The 13,930-nt window shown below is 41.9% G+C and overlaps 1 long non-coding RNA gene across 4 annotated transcripts in view; it reads right to left on the bottom strand.

Moving 5' to 3' along the window:
- The window catches only part of LOC126920294 (uncharacterized), a 118,561-nt gene that overhangs the window by 83,783 nt on the left and 20,848 nt on the right, over positions 1 to 13,930 (bottom strand). For 3 of the 4 annotated variants that reach the window (XR_007711927.1, XR_007711926.1, XR_007711925.1), the window contains exon 2: positions 10,614 to 10,747. The exons of the other annotated variant lie outside the window; for it this stretch is intronic. This is a non-coding gene — a long non-coding RNA (uncharacterized LOC126920294). The remainder of the gene's footprint in view (positions 1 to 10,613; positions 10,748 to 13,930) is intronic. 4 annotated transcript variants of the gene reach the window in all.

Here is a 13,930-nt window from a genome sequence, read left to right as displayed (position 1 = left end):
CGTTGGCGCAGACGCGATATTCCGGTCGTCGTGCTGGCGATAAATTAAACGATTGTATTTTGCTGTCTCTCTCTTCCTAAAACTTGTCGAATCTGGTGCTGAATTCTTCCGAGAAAAAATGCTTTTGATGCATGTTGTTTACGATCCTCTGCAATAAACGAAATATGAAACGAAAGACACGCAAATAGGGGCTTCGTAATTGTAATTTCGATAACGTGTATGTTTCGAAAGCTAAACACATCGTGTAAACAGCCGGCATCTCGATGAATTTTAATTTGCAGTAAAAAATCTCGAGCAAACGGTTTCCATTTGGTGTACGCCATTGATAAAGACATAAAAGAATTATTAACGAAGTAAACCGAATAGTTTATTAAACTTGAACACAGAGGTGCAAGCAAATACAGAGAGACAGAGCTCTACGAGGTTCAGAGAATACCAGACCCTATCCTTTCTATTTTCTACTTATTCGTTCATCGTGTGTTTGCGTTTCACAGTATCGTGGCTATACCGTCGTCGTAGAGAAACGCAAGAAGAACAAGGAACAAAATGAAAAAAACGAGAGATTTCTTCGCTATTGGGAAGCTTTGCGAAACGAAGAAAGTTGGCGAAACGCATCAACGGTTTTCAGAAGCTATATGTTATAGTTTTATCGTTTTGCGAGCAACGAGTTGAACTCGATTCTCTTTTAACGGTGCTAACGAATAAACGAAGCGTATAAATCGTTGCCTTTAATCACTCCCCAGCGAAATACTTAAGAGAAAGAAGAGAGCTGCACCACATAACTGCGGCTCTTCCGGCAGAATAGATGGCAGCCATATTGCAAGACAGTAAAGTTGATATAGTGGTCGGGTCCAACTGAGGCTCGCGTTACAAAGGATAACACGAAAGCGAACAAAAGTTTGGAAAATGCTCGGAGAAAATTATGGCTCTATTTCTCCCAACGCTAGCATCCTTGCGAAATGATAATTCAAGTCAAAGAAAAAATTCTGCTTCCGTTGTTTCTACACGAACTGAAAACTTTTTACGACACAAATGAGCGAAATGAAGTTATTATTACTGGAAAGACAAGGGAAATTTCTTCCCTTTGTACTTCAGCGTAAAAGTTCAACTATGCGATACGCACAGTCGTCGTCGTTTGGTTCCGCGCGTCTCGCTATAACGTGAAATTTTTACGTAGCGCAGCAAGACCTAGTCGTCCATCGGCTATGATTCATCGGCTACCTCGGGTTCGTTCTCTCAAGGTTGTCGACGTAACTCATTAGCGGAATAAAACGGCGGCAAATACAGAAGAGAGGACTGATCGTTTAAAACGCAACGTAAACACGGTCCAATCAAAGGTTATGGGCCATTAGGCAAGAGAGAAAATTGCGCTGCGTATGCAGGCGCACGCGTCCGTTTGCTAATCGGTCGCGCGAGCCAGCTCACGTGCTCGTCCGACCGTGAAATCTTTTCGCGTCATTGGTCGCTAAACGCGTATAAATCACTGGCGTTGGTCGTCGACAGCGCTTTCCACTAAGTTACCTGAAAATTACACGGATCGTTTCCACGGTGTATCGCGCAACGTTGGCGCCGCTGGCTGTCAGAAAAAATGCCAACCATGCTGAAAAATATACCGTATCGGAGACGAGCGCTGTCAAGAGAAAGGGTTTCCGCTTGGCCTTTACCGAACCACTGATCGGGTTCTATGAGAACGAAGGATACGTCTTTAATAGCAAAGCATACAAAATTAAGTATGATCGCACAGGATGTTCGAATGAAATTTGAAACTGAGTCTTTCATCCTCATAACCGAAGTTATTCAGGCGAGTCGATGAATTGCTGTTTTCTAAAGCTGTATGCTTCAAATACCCAATTCACGTAATCGCGTATTCAGTTGGTCCATAACGATTTTGCAATAGCTTTCCTATTTATCACTATCGGATAAAGTTTCAAATTGTGTCGTGGCATTTAGCGCCTCTCATTAACTAGCATGGAAAAAGTTGTCTCTCTTTCTTTGTCACTGGGATCAAGCTTCTCGTTGTTCATTTCGATCCATTCCTTCTACCCTTATAACGGTATCCCCGAGACGAAGGAGATTGGTAGCTGGTAATAATGAAAAGTCATAAATAAAAATTACAAAGAGATCCTCTCAGCGAGCAAGCTGCATAGTAAGCGTCATAAGAAAAAAGGCAGGTGAAAAAATAGACTCTGTATCAAGCAAACTTTGTTACTTTGCCCGTTAGTTCGTCTTGCGACTCCCTACTTCCTCTCTCTCTCTTTCTCTCTCTCTCTCTCTCTCTCTCTCTCTCTCTCTCTCTGTTTCCTCGCTTCTTCGTTTAAACAACGACTCTGCCCATCTCCTCTGTTCGCGTTCCCCCGTCTCTTCCACCAGCAACCGGTTCCACTGCCATCGTGGGAACTTGTTAGCCATGTATTCTACCCTAGAACTTTGCACTTCGTGGCAACGTGCACGACCTGTATGCATCCTCAAAACTTCTCGCGATGAATCGATGAACAACGGACAATGGAGAACTTGCAAAGCTGGAAATCAACTTTCAATTATCGTATACAACTATAAAAATGTGAAACTCGAGACGGTAGAAACTTGCATTAGACCTGAAAAGTTATACGATGAAACATTTTGTGTACGTCATTCGATCACGATGTTTGTCATGGAATTTTCCTGTTATCGACTGTACATATTATGCTTTGTTAAGCTCTTTAAGTCAAAGTCTAACAAACGTAAATTCTTGTGCTAATTGTTTCTACTTTGTGTTCCCTTAACAAACAACCTGGGATGGCGAAGAAATAAAAAAAGAACAGCTTTGTGGAATTAGTTTGACTACGAGAAAAAGTTCATATAAAAAGCGGATAGACAGGAATTTCTGTTCAGTCCGATGGTTTTACCTCGACAGATGATCCAAAAGCGACACGTTTGATCAAACCGTGAGTTTCACGCACGTCCAATTAAGGTCGCGCGCAGACGTCGTGGACGCAGGATAAATAAACGAGAATACAAGGCGAGCGACGAGCTGCGGACGTAGGGGTGGAGTAACGGTGAAGCAAGGGGACAGAGAAGTGGCGAGGACCGTGTATTTACAGGATTTCATACGGCCATTAAATTCCCATTTGCCCATCGATCGGTATTTTCTACCGTGGGACCATAATTCGCGCTCCAACGTATCCGTATATATCCGTGACGACAGCGGCGTCGACAATCCTTGGAATTACGCTAATTGAATTATCACCGGCAAGATTGCATTTCCAGGACTATCTGCAACTATTGCGCGCGTTACGAGAAGGTTTCTGGCACTTGTGACGTCTCTTGCGTCTCTATTATCCGATATAAACCATGTACCGAAACGTCATTGAAAATTTATGAAATCAATGTCGGCTGGAAAAATTTCTTCCCTTGCGGAACCGCGAGAAAAAAAGACGGAAGGAAAAAGTCACTTTCTCGCGGAAAGATGTAATGACGTGCTGATATCTACCGGTAGTATATCATGCCTAGTCGCAAATTATAGTGGCCCGTGCTGCGTTTGATAGATGACCGCAATTCAGTTTAATAATGGCCCTAGTAACGCCTTCCAAGTAGCTGGATTACTGTAACTTCGAAAAATAAGTAGTGGGCCCCTATCGTCGCGGTTCTTTCGACTAACATTACCACCTGCGTGTAATGTTAACCCCTTTTAAGCGGTTGGGTTAAAAAGTACGCGAGCTCGTAAAAGTATACCCTTTTTTTTCCCTCAAATTATGTAAATTAATATCGCCCGGCATGATACGCTCGTGTGCTCGTACAGTTGATTAGGTACACGAAGAAATTATACACGTCTGTTGACTCTGAGACTCAAATCGTTCGATAATTAAATCAGGTAATTCATTGCACGACTGAAATGTAACAAAATTCAGTATATGTCAACTCATCGAACACAGGAAATCATGACGTACAATCACTTATGTTTTAATAATAATGCCAATCATCGGTACGTATAATTATTATAACGTCATGATCGACAAATGTGACGCGCTATTTTTGTGATCGACGAGCCTTCGCGATAATAACGAGAAATAATCAAATTTCATTTATAGCCGATCGCGCGAGATCGTCCATCATACAGTACCGGTTACACACGCGACTATTAAACCGAAATTCGCTCTCCAGGTTATAATCGTAAACAGTCCGTTTGACTGTGGATGTGAAACTACCTCACGGTTCACTGAATTTCCTTCAACCGGTATTATTTGAAGAGTACGTGTATGTATAGGTCGAGAATTTCTCTGTTTGTTATCAGCGTGCACCTGAATTTCTGCATGCATTCGTTGCGCCGAATAATCATAATGGTCCACTTGATAACGATAAAGTAGAACCGTCTATTGTTCGCACGCGTTATTATACGATTTCGAACGTACCGTTGTATTTGTCAAAATTCTATCAATTACGAATTGCACGAATCATATATAACGATATAGAATAACGACTAAATAGAAAAGTCGAATAATCGGAGACAGAGTTGAAATTACAAAATAGTGCCAACACTCACATATCCTGATTACGTGATAATCTGATAAATCTTTCATAGTAATTTAATAGCGAAGAACGTACATTATATTACATATAAACAATTCAAAATATTAAGAAACGTAATTGAAATAAAATGCGAGTAACGATATAAAAAGAACAAATTATTTTGCACGTATATTTCCTGCCGTGTAAAGAGAGATTCGCACCAATCCGAATTGTTCAATCAATCTCTATATAATACCACACAACAAATATATACATACCGTGTGAATGATAAGTCATGTGCAATGCTGCGTTGCGAATCGCATTCGTGTACGATTAAATGCAAATGTGTGTATACTCGAAAGGTTGGAAACGGTTGGAAAATGCGAACGATGGTGGATACGGTGTGGCGGGTACCATGTAACATATATGGTTGGGATGCATGGAGAGAGTTGGATAGGGGAAGGTGGTTACGTTCGCAGAGTACGCCGTTTTGACAGCTGCCACTCTGCAGTTAATCGAGTTTTCATGTTAATGGGCTGGTCAACGGTAACGAATTGAGGCCGATTTTCAACGGTGAACGTAGATACAATGCGAAGCAAAAGACAATGTAAGCAGAGATATGCATCGTAACCGTATGCCGCAAAAACGGTAATGCGAGTAGAATATTAAATACAACGTGGTCTGTGAATGAATAATGGCGAGCTTGCAAATGCGGTCTTCATTCACTTTTGTAATACGTACTTTTAGTACTCTTGAAACCACCGCTTTGATCAAGTAGGCGGATTCAAATCTTTACAGGATGTTAAGAGCGTTGATCCGCCTCCTAAGCTCGTAGGAGGATCGTGCTCGAGATCCGAAGACTTATTGATATCACCATACAGAGATATATCGCGTAATCGCTTTGTACGGTCAAGAGTTCCAGTGACGTGTTTTGATTCTGAGAATCGATCGTGGATGCCGATATCTTGGTGCAACGATTCGATAACACCACAACATACAATGGATATTACGCGCGACGACGTAATCAGCGTCTATCGCTAATGAATTAATCGGGTTATCGGTGAAGGAGAGATGCCTGCAGGGAGACAACTGCCGCTGAGATGTCGCATGGACACAGCCTCTCACTCATCTCTGATTACGAATTCGACGTAGGATCGACTCTGGGATACCGATTGCTCGATGACCAAATGGCCGATGTTCGCGCGATAATTTCTGTCGCTATCTGCGTGCTAGACATTTGCAACGTCGCATTGTCGTGAATCGATATTTTCTCATTGCATTGCATAGCTGCTGCTAGACGTAGTAAACCTTAAAAATGTTAAGATAATTATCGCGTTAACGTAGGTGATTAGCCGCCTTTTAACACGCTTGATTTCATGCGACGACAAAATCTTTTGATGAATTTATCGAGCAGCTTCTGAACCTCTCCGCAATGATTCGTAAATAAAAATTATAAAGTCTCGTGTGTCACGAAGTATTTCGTGCGAAGAAAGAAGTATTCTTGGCCTCGTCGTTGAACCGCGAAACATCGGTCCCGTTTAATACATGCAGCACACGACCTTTACCACGGTTTCTATTCATCTTGATTATTAGTAGGGTAGAAGGAAATTATGTCTATAATTACGGCTTGAGTAAAAATATTCCTAACGCGATATCGTATATAAGAGCAAGCACGGACATACATACTTCTTTTGTTCTATCGATTCGCGCCTCGACCAGCACAATTTATAAATACCTTGTAAAGCCCGTGTACACGTGCTGCGCGTTAACATGCGACCGACCCGCGTAACCCCTTGTTTCTACGCTGCGTGGGAATCTGCAATGTAAAAATATCCTCTACAGCCCAGGAATTTCCCGCTGTTCTTTACTTCCCGCCTCTTCTATTTTAACAACCGCGTTTTAGAATATGCAAATGCAAATTTAGAATAGATGTTGCGTGTCGCAGTCGGACTTTGTCGTATAATTTTCGCGCGCTTTTATTGCCATTCGAAATAAGAAAGAAGACAACGAAAGACTGAAACGTTCGTTGCCAAGGCACAATCGGAGCTTAACGATGGTGTACACTGAAGAAAAAACGAGCGTATAGGGGAAACTTAATGACTTTCGTACTATTTTTGTTTTATTTGTTCGTCACTCGTCGTATGTAATTCTGATGCTATTGAAGAAGAGAATTCGCGTGTTCGTACGTGACCGATCGACATAGCCTCGTAAAGTCGCACACGTCAGACCGTTTCCGAACAGAAGTGTATCAATTCGACGCACTGAGCAAATGCCACTTAGCATTACACGGTCGGTCGCCTATATGCCATACGAAGTTATGGCTTTCTACGTTCGATGCACTCTGGTGCGACGCCAGCCCAAAATTAGTTGGCTAAACGCGATAATTGCGAGCGTCTATTAATTATGTCGTGGTCTTTAAATGACCAGCTATAACCGTGGTCGAAACTTATCTCGACGTGGCCCCTCCTATAAGGTAGTGTGCGCTCGACATGCTATAACATCGTTGCTCCATAGGAAATTGGTCAACGGCCTCGTTTATTGCAGCTCGTACAACTTTTATCGTTTCGTCGTCAAACTTTATACTCGTGGAATCCGTTACAGGAGAACGCGGACATGTTGGATTTGTATGGTGTGCATTGGACGCGGCTCAATCTTTGCGACTATTTTGCATGCAAAATTATTCGCTAGCGCGTGAGTTCGTTCGTTTGTCCGAATAGTTTTAGCACGTCTGACATCTCCTTGATTTCTCTACTGACTGTTCGCCTCGAATTCGTCCTCGTGTTTCTGTGTAGCTTTGTTCTTAACGTCACTCGAACGTCTAATATACGTCGTCGTTATCGCGATCGATTCACAGACAGAGCGATGGGAAATCCGCGGATATACTTTTTTGTCTGGCCGTGAGAGCAACAGCCTGCAGGGCTGCGATTAAGGTTTTTAATTTACACGCTTTGTTCTTGCTGACAAATGGCGAGTAAACAAAGTACGTTGCCGCGTATTGATAAAAGTTTAGAGGAACCGTGCTGTACGGCAGTTGTGTAACTTCGTTCCTCGTGGTTCGCGCATTTAATCTCCAGCGTGTTTTTACCTGCTGGAAAATCACATTGTAAAATATATTTCATAGAACTGGACGCGCTCATAGTTATACTACGAAATGAGCCATGAATAAGAAGATTGCTTATCGTAATTGCAATTCAGGACTGCGAACGAAACAAACGAAGACCTGCGGCTCGACGAGAATAATTTCGGCGATATATTACCGTTTCCCAGGCTTCAATAACGCTCGGTTGTCGCGCGTCTGGCTGATCCGAACCGCTCACCGAAGCGAATTCGTCTCAAAGCGTGATCCCGGCCGATTCGTCTCGCTGATCGTGACTATTATCTATTCCGCCGCGCTGTTCCATGCAAACGACGGAATCGGTCGAATTCAGCCATGCACGAACAGACGACCGAGCATGCTACGCGAAAGGCAACTATTACTTTTCAGGCAAACCACATAAATAGACGACAGCCCCACGCATAAATAGTTTCCCTCGGTCTGGCTTTCGAGAGATGGGACGCAATTGCGCGGATCATGATTGGCATCGATAATTTCAATTTTGTTCTCCTGTTCTCTGCTTCCTTCTCCACACCTCTCCTATGCTCCAACGTCCGACCTTTATCCGAATCTAGGCGACGCGTTGCAGCGTTGCATCGATGATTCGCGCGATCACATAATTTATCGTTGGAGAACAATAATCTATACCGAGGGAAATGGAACGTTTGGCCCCCGTAATGCTGGAAGGGAAATGGGAATCGGAAATACATATCCCTTAAATAATCTACCAAATATGCCCACGTATTCTCGTTGAGAACGATGATCGTCGACGACGATGACGATGATTCGGAAACGGTCGAACAGTTGCTCGTTGAAACTTTCTTTTCTTCGCGGAAAACGTTACGTAAATCGTTTCGTATTTATTTTCGTATCAACATCGTATTAACGACGTCAAGCTGATAATTGCCGTTGATAACCGTTACGGTTTCCAGATCGTATCGAGAGCTATCGCGAACACTAGCGAAATCGATGGTAAACGCGCGTGAACCCACGCTGTTCTATTTTCGAAAATACTACAACTTACGTTTCTCGTAATAGCTTTGTTTCTATCGTTCAGAAAGCAGTGTTATGGATATGCGGTCGAATGACGGAAGCAATAATCGTCGTCGTGTTAAAATGGCTGAAAATTGTCGAAGCGATCAGCTATTTACCTCTGATAGAACAGAAATTTCAACAAATGTGATACGATACCGTAATACAATAACGATGAATAGCGATAAATCATTATACAATTTGTGAATATTTCGCTAGAAACTTGGTAGTGGATAAAAAACATATTTACGACCATTCTTTTTTAATATTCATATTCGATCACAGAGGCATACATTATAAATGAATTCATTCGATGAACGTCCTCTTTATTCAAGTGTCCCGGCCGATATAGTATCTTATTTTATTTCTCTTTCTATTGGCTCGTTTTATTTTCTCTTTTACGGCTCTCTACTGGCGTATAATTTACCAACACGAATCGTCAATAAAACATAGACGGTCGAAAATGATGGTTGAAATGATTTTGTACGAAAATGAACGAATATCGTGCATTCAATGGAAGCGATTAATTTGTGAGCAATTCGATTCGCAGAAATATTATGAATGATTTGCGTAAAGTGCGTAGCTAAAATTCAATGTTAATGCCGTGTGTGACGAAAAGTGCCACGAAATCGGCACGCTTAGGTAATTTGCTTTTTATGCAGATTCAACCGACGTACACAATGCATCGTCGAACATCATTTGCTTGACAGTATAGTAGAAATACACGACAAGCATAAAATCTGTGATAATTCAAAGAGCCATTTTCACGATCCTGTACGAGAAGTATATTAACGCAACGTTTTTACTATAGAACTAAATGGGAATAATATATCAACAGCGTATTGTAGATTCCGTTGGAAGCCATTGAAAAGATTATTTTTGAATAACGCGTGAAGAAATTCTTATCATTAACGATAAAATCAATTATTACTCTCGGATTCGTAATCCCGTAGATGCCTATTTTCATTTAATCCCGGGGGAAAAAATTTTTAATTTTAAAAGTCGTCGTTAACGTCTTTCTTTTACTTGTGTACGCTATAGTCTCTTCTTTACGGTCCTTCCCTTTGCTATTTTTTATCTTTCGATTAGCAGACTTTAGTATATTTCGCAAAGCTTCGCAGCCTTTGATCAAAGCGTTTAAGACGGAGCTTATTTTACAACGGAGATTGCGAGCTTAACTCGAAAGTTACGAGTATAATCAATGATAATAACTGAGGTTCCTTTTAAAGCCGTCGGTATTAATGTATTCAAAGTGTTCTTAGGAATTCAGTAACGGAAGGTTCTCTTTCCTTATGGAAGCTAAGTAGCCCGAATTTTCCTTTTTCGCTGCCCCGTAAGATTTATAACGACTAACAAACGAAAGATATCCCGTCTTAATTTAGCTGCGAATCTAATTGGCATGTGGATAGGAATGTTTAATCAGCCAACTTCAAACTTTGAATATCGAAAACCAATATTATTTTTAATAACGTGTCGAAGAATGTTTTAATTCAACTTGTTCGTTCAACGAACGGAATGTAATTAGCGAAAGAACCGATCGACGCGATTGTATATTTCTCTACGGTCCGATAGAACGGTTCGCGCCTAGTCGTAAGAATCAAGCAGCCGCTTTTAAAAAAATACCTCCGGCGAATCGAATTTTATTTTCACTGACAGTACAACGAACGATTCTAAACAAGTAAAACCGGGCTTGTTTCTGAAGCAGGTCGAAAGCTTCGCGGTCGAAGCCGAAACCGTGGAAATTCGAACAAAGAACGAAGCACGAATTCAAGGAAATTTGCCTAATACGCAGAAAGAAGGAAAAGTGGTTATAGGTGAAGCGGTGGCTCGGGTAGATAGACGTGGAGGCAGCGAGGCAGACAGACAAGCAGACAGTGCGAAAGACGAAGGAAAATGAGAGACCCTGAGGGAAAAGCGGGAAAAGCCGCGGGTGCTCTGGCCCGGCAGAGATTTGCAATGCTAACCAGGGACTGCATTAAACGGGAATTAATTTCTTGCTAACCGTCTGGAGTAGCTGTGCCCCCGGAGTGTTCTCTTTCTCTTTCTTCGATCCTCGTTCGAGCTCGTTGCAACCACCGGGCTACTGCCGCTACGGATAATCCTGCCGCGTTTACTGAACTCCCTCGGGTGACCATGCTGGAAAACGAAGAACGTATTCGTGTACTCTTCGCGAATCCTCCTGGTCTCCTTGCAGAGCTACTTCCCCAGGGATACTCAGACGGGACACGTTCGCACGCGACCAACCACCGTTCACCGTTGCTTCTTTTCGAAGAAACGTCCTCGTAAATTTACTTCCGGCCAGCTATTACTATTGTACATCTTGAGATCTTTCCCGTCGGTGGAAAAAATAAAAAAATACAGCCGACAAAAGGAAAGGTGTATGGGATTTTCTCAGTAAATCTCAATTTAGAGGTTAATCGAGAACGTATCTTCTCGAGAACTTGGCCGTGTTTCACGCTTTGTACCGTAGGGAGGCGGACGATCGCTGTTTAACCGAGGATTTTAAAGATACAACGTACCTTTTGCTAATCTCCTGACACGTTACTTAAAAGTGGAACGTTTAAAAGTGGAAAGTTTAAAGCTTTTTCTCTTTTCGCTCGTGTTCAGAATATCCGTGTAAATTCAACGTTACACGCGTATGGTGCAACTATAGCCATATGTTTAAACTGTAATTGGTTGATCGATATTAATAACGGAGATTGTTTGTAACGATAGTAGGATTTACGCGCTGTAGAAACAGGTTTACGGGTTTCGCGAGATCGCATCATGAGAATTCTACAACACGATCGCCTGTGGATGTTCACGAACACGTAGCGTAATTACGGTGGCGACAAATTGAAGACTGATTAACGCTCGACTGCCGCTGACAATCGTTTCACGTGCGAGACAAGAGGGTGCTCGCAGCGACAACGGAGCTGCAATTCATCCACGTATCGAACTTCGATACTTCCGCCAGTCGCGACAGCTCTCGAGTGCTCGAGCGTCAAGGAGTTGAATCACGAAGAAAGAGAGTTTCATTACACACGTTGTTCAATAATTCTCGCGTGCTCGTTTATCTCTACGTATCACTGTCTATCTGTGAATATCGCGGTTTCACGTGCACCACGATAAAACTAATGATTCGACCTTTTAATGGAGTTTCTCTCGAGATTCTCGAGAGAACCTAAAACGTATCAGCGTGTTATAAATGTGTATTATTTCGTCGTGATTTATCTCGTAAACAGGAACCGGATAAACTGTCATAAACAAATTTTTAATCATCGAAGATTATCCCTGAAATTTAACGATAACGTTTACGTTTGCTTTGGCTGAATTCCAAAACGTTTTCAAAGCGATGGATTTTAATGCCAAAAATATTTTAATCGGTCTCATTAGCATCGTCGATTAAAAGCGTCTATTAATTCCAGAGGATTTATTTAATTAACAAAAATTACTCGTACCGAGCGACGCCATGATCCAAAGCCAATCGATGAAACGATCGATCGAATCGATCAATTTGCCAATTAATCAGTCGTTTGCTATGAATTACCAGAAAGATATCTGCCGGGAAATTAGCAACAATCCGCGTGCTAACGCCAGAGCTGATACCTTTATAATCGTCGTATAAATAACAATTTTATGGAAAAGAGAAATTGCGATAGTTCGCAAATTTGATTTTTCCCCCTTTATTCTATTTTGCTTTCTAAGAAAATTTACTTGTCGGAAATATTTTATTTCGAAATCTCCTACTAGGAGCGCATTTCGGGATTTATGATACACTGCGTACGCGAGAGGGAAGAGCTGACAGTAAAGGATCTGCGAAAATCGCAGCGTATAAAACTTCACCGCAGCGAGACAGTGGTGCTGCAAAATTTGTTTAAATCAGACTACTCGTGTTCTTGTTACACGCATCATGGAGAATGACGTTTATACGGGCAGGATGAAAGCAAACACTTTAAATTCTCTGCTTTACATATCGGCGAGAAAAACTCTGCTGTTTTTAATTATCTTCGGGAAAATTTAAAAAAACGACCGAAGATAAATAGCGCGTTATTTTGAAAAGCAACGAAGGAATAGAAACGCAAGGGAAACGAGGCTATGTGTCGGTGGCTTACGTCCGCGCAAACAGATACGTGGTACTGGTGTCGAGAGAAGAACGATGTAAACAGGCGGTGGACGAGCGAGGACGAAGGAATATCGGTGTCGAGAATCGAGCGGGGTGGAGCGTGTGCAGAGAAGCGTGTCTTGTGCAGAAATCTACCCCGTTCGTAGCGGCCGAAGCAGCGGGGATTGGGGAAGCCCCTGGTGGTCGATACGTGGGTCAGCAACATGCTTCACTGGCAGTGCCAATGGGGCGGTTTGCGAAATCCTCGAGCGGTACAATCCGTCTACGAAATATCGCAGGTGTTTGGCAAACGAGCTATAGAATCCACCGAATGCCGCGATAAAGACCTCCACGATGACTATTATTAATAACGGTTATCTATCATTGGAGCTAAGATAATCAAATCTAATCCTTGCCGTAAGATTCTCCGAATTACATTCCCATGAATTAGAAATTTCGAGAGACCGTTGGAATTTCGAGCGGAAACCTCGCTATCATCCTATCATTTGATAGACGTCTTGCACCGTTTCTAAGATGTACGAACGTTGCGATCAAATGGTCTGTAAATTATTGAAACAAATGGACCTTTTTCAAACAACGATAGATATTAATACCTATGCGTCAAACTTTTGACCAAGACGGTACAATTCTATGGTACTTGTCTCCGTAATCCGCAATCCGATCTTAGATTTATCCGACTTTACTGTTCGACAACATCGATCCATCGAAGCCATCGCGAGATGAAGCTTGATGTAGCCTGTCATTATTAATAACCACTTCGTTCGCATTATTATCGGTGACACAGTCGTAATTCACGCAAGTGTCGCCTGTCTGTTTTAATATTCGCGCGTAATTTCCACGTTGTAAGATTTCTGTTTGCGATGATAACGGTTAATCTTAAAGTAGAATTTCTATTTTGCATACGAAAGATCGCGAAAGAAGGATTAAAACGGAGTATTTGAAGATTGACACCTAATTATCACGTAGCTTTTAAATTCCGCGTCTTCGCTCGTTAGTTTGATTCACAGTTTTCTTAAGTTGCTACTTCGCTCATTTTCTTTTGTTTTGAAATCCAGTCACGACAATAGCCGTTCGCGTTTGTCATTTACTCAATTAGCCAAAGATTCGATCTATTCACTGGGTGACGTATTATATCAACTTTGAGATTAATGAGAGCTTACTTTGCAAACAAATATTTTTCATACGATCTCAATTACTCGACCAAGTACGATCAA

Source organism: Bombus affinis, chromosome 9 (assembly GCF_024516045.1).
Source record: "Bombus affinis isolate iyBomAffi1 chromosome 9, iyBomAffi1.2, whole genome shotgun sequence".
In the NCBI taxonomy this organism is placed as follows: Eukaryota; Metazoa; Arthropoda; class Insecta; order Hymenoptera; family Apidae; genus Bombus; species Bombus affinis.
This window is presented reverse-complemented; position numbering and strand designations above follow the sequence as displayed.